Raw genomic sequence first — 4,009 nt, forward strand, 5'->3', positions numbered from 1 at the left:
CATGATATGTATAAAAGTTGTATAATTGTAAACATCTATTTTTAGAACAAAATGAAATAGGTGTCTCTTAGATGAGCCTTTTGGTGCCACGTAGGAGGATGATCTTACACGTGTACAAGATGATAGTCAACATTCATTTAGATTCTTTATATACATAATATATATTATCAAGGACCACCTAGAAGTAAAGTAGTCTCTATCTTTATTGCATTTCCGACACGTGTAACCAATTAGGACGTTCCATCAATATTTTATACAGGATGACAAACTCTCCAGTGAGAGCCATGATTACATGAAGTTATAGTTTGGAATTTTGCTTCACATGGATAAGGATATTGGTCCCTAACTTCAGTGCCAAACGGGCTTGCAAACATCTAAGGGTATTATTACAAGAGAATTGAAGTAATAGACTGACTTTCTCTTCTTCTTCTTCCATTTCTTTTAATATTTGAACATAGTACTTGAACATGAAGAGCAGCAAACTCTCCAGTGAAAATGGCTATAACCAGAAGTTACTACTCTAGAATGGTAGTATCCTGACCGGGTGTACTTAGATTCCCAATTCTAAAAAAATAAAAGAAAACACTACTAAAAAAATACTACAATAACACCAAAAAATTTGAACATAGTACTTGAAAATGAAGAGCAGCAAACTCTCCAGTGATATTGGCTATAACCATAAGTTACTACTCTAGAATGGTAGTATTCTGATCGGGTGTACTTAATTTCTCAATCCTAAAAAAAAATAAAAGAAAACACTACTAAAAAAATACTACAATAACACCAAAAAATTAAAGAATGACAAAAACAAGCATAAAAAAAATAGAACAAAAATAAATGAAATCACACACCTCTACAACCCTTTTCCCAATTATTTCCTCAACCACATATGTTGATTGCACAATCTTTACTAGGGATTTACCCTTTCCCTAAATTTAAGAAAACAAAACCAAAACAACAACAATGCACAACATGAAAAAAATAGAAAATCATAGAATAAAAGAAACAAAAAAATCAACATGCAAAATGAGAACCCCAAATGATTTACAGAGAAATGAACAATACAATGAAAATGTAAAAAAAACCTAAAACAACACAAGATCAATACGAAAATACCTTCACAGATTTAGGAGACTTCACAAACTCAGTCTCCAACTCAAAATCAAAGTCCAAGTTCTCCACAACAGTTCGAGGACGTTTTCCTCGAGTGTTCTTGGAAGTTCCAGCAGGTAGTTTTCTTTTAGGGGCAACAGGAGAAGTAGGGCTAGGAGGATTATCTTTCAAATTATTCTTACCTATTGTTGGTTTGGGTTTCATTTTCTGGGGTTGTTTTAGGGAATTTTTAGCAATAGGGGATGATGAGGATGAACGTGTAATTGCCATTTAGATTGAGGAGGAGTAGTATTATATAGAGAAAAAGGAACAAAAAATGGGGGAAAATTAAGAGGGAAACTTGAGAAGAAAATGTAATAACTGAAAATTTTTGAAAAGAAATATCAAACTACCGATATGTGGAAGAAGAAGAAGATAAACAAGGATTATGGGAGTGGATTTATGGTAATGATTATATAATCTTTAAAATATTTGAAAATAATTTATAAAAATAATAAAACCTAAAAAAGATAAAAAAAAAATGTCACAAAAAGTGACACAACACGTCAAATCATCACTTTTTAAAGCACTATTTTTTTTAAAAAATGTAGAGGCTAAACCCTATGAAGACACTTATAAGCAATATAATATATACAAACCTACAACTAATGGCAGTGTACTACCGAATTAAAAAAAAAACAGTAAAAACGTAAATGTAAGCGTGTCACAGTATTTTTATAATAAATGGATAAAAGTTAGTACATAATCTAAATTTCCCTAAATAAACGCATCACATTCATTGATAACACAAGGCGATAGTCTTATGATTGTTAATGTCTAACAATTCAACAACGGCCCAAGATTATAGAGATTCCAAAGGCTATGGGCCTAGTTACAGCAGTGGTTTTAGTCCATACAAATGTGAGCATCCACACTTCAATATGGTTGTCGACCCAATTGAACAATTTTTATAAATATAGAAATTAAGATAGTAAATGTCCTTTTTTATAAACATTTAGTAAAATAGCCATTTAGATAAAAATTGGGGAGTTATATTTACACCCCATAAAATTATAAATACACTCTATTATTAAAAAAAATATAAACTTAAATAATTTTTAAAAATTACTCTTAATATTTTTTTAAAATTTTTTCCTCACATTATTTTATGTTAATTTCAATACTTATTTTGATTTTATTTTTATAATTTTTTCTAACTCATGTATATATTTTTTATTTTTTTTTAAGAAAATTTCATATAATTTTTTTGTCATAATTTTTAAAATGTAATTTAATTTTGTTTGATAGGTATATTTTTTAAGAATATAAATTGAAAGAAAAATGTAAAGACCGCTTAGTTTAATTTGGAAATTAGCAGTTATCATGTTTAATTATAAAAATTATTTATAGCTATTTAAATAATTATTTATACTGTTATTATTGAATTCTGAAATGCATTTTATGTCATTTAGTAGTTTTCATAATTTTGCATTTCCAGTGCCCGGTAACATGGAACTCGGTGTTTGGCTCAGTAAAATCACAACTTAGTATGTTAGTATTGTGGGACGGTTTATTAGACATTGGGAATGTCGGGATTGGCCGGGAATTTAGAAATTCCCAAAATACCCCTTTAATGTTATTTATGTGATTTTAGTGTGAAGGGGCAAAATGGTCATTTTGTCCCATTGCTAGTTTGTCCTTTAGTGGACTTAATTTTGGAAAATATGTGTTTATTAATGTTATATGTTGGCTAAAATAAATAAGTGAAATCCTTTATTTTTATTTTACAAAGTTTCAAAAAATTACAAAGTTAGAAAAAATTTCAAAGGAAAAGCCATTTCTCTCTAGCTTCTCTCTCTCTTTCGGCCTCTTGGTGCAGCAAGGAACTTTGGATTTTTCCTTGTGATTTCAACTCTTTTTGGTGTTCAAATCAAGCTAGGTTTGCTTCTAATCATTTCTTCTTAAAGTTTGTTGAATTTTGTTGAAAAATGGTGTAATGCATGCTTAGTTTAGGTTGTTATTCTTTCTTGTGATTTGTTGTGATTTACAGAGGATTAATCTTGTTATTTTAAGTAGATTAAAGCTAGTTTAATGCATGATATTTGCTTTGATTCAAGATTGGAAGTTTTAGCTCAAAGTTTAGTTTTCAAAGAGAATTTTCGAAATTTGTTGCTGTGATTGTTGCATGAGTTAGAGTTTGATTTCTGCAGTTTTAATATGTTGAAATATGTTGATTTATGCATGTTTTAGTGGCTGTTTGGAGGGATTAGTCAAGTTTTGAGTTTTGAACTCAATCTTGAACCTCCAATGGTGATTTTTGATTCTATGAATTCTGGGTGGTTTTGTTGCTTTAGAAATGTTATTTGGGTCATTTAGAACGGGTCTGGATGTTTTGGTATTGTTTGGATTGGATTTGAGCATTGTGTGAATTTTTGAAAAATTCCTGCGAGGAACCGAATACAGTTGTGCATCGGAATTCGGATGGAGTTTTGAAAATTTCTAGGCAAAATTAGGTTGGACAACCGGTCTGCCGGTTGGGTGATTTTCAGAAACCCTAGTTTTCCTCATTTTTATGTTATTTGGGGTATTGCCATGCTTTTTATCGATAGGGAAACTTTTAGTTCCTAATTTAAGTCCCCGAGAAGTGATTTAGCGTGTCACTTATAGTGTTGTGATTTTTATGGTTTAGGAGCACATGTCCGCCATGTGATTAGTTCAGTCAGTTGGCCAAGCACACCCGAATTCGGAATTGAGGTAAGATTAGTATAACAGTATGCATATATAGATTACATGTTTAGCGTGCATGTTAGGAAGACTGTTAGATTACATTAGATATGCATGTTGGCTTCGAACCATCATTGTGTCACATCGGTACAGTGTAGAGTATGACTAGCAGTGGAGTATGACCGGTTTGACC

Source organism: Cannabis sativa, chromosome 1, assembly GCF_029168945.1.
Source record: "Cannabis sativa cultivar Pink pepper isolate KNU-18-1 chromosome 1, ASM2916894v1, whole genome shotgun sequence".
Taxonomy (NCBI): domain Eukaryota; kingdom Viridiplantae; phylum Streptophyta; class Magnoliopsida; order Rosales; family Cannabaceae; genus Cannabis; species Cannabis sativa.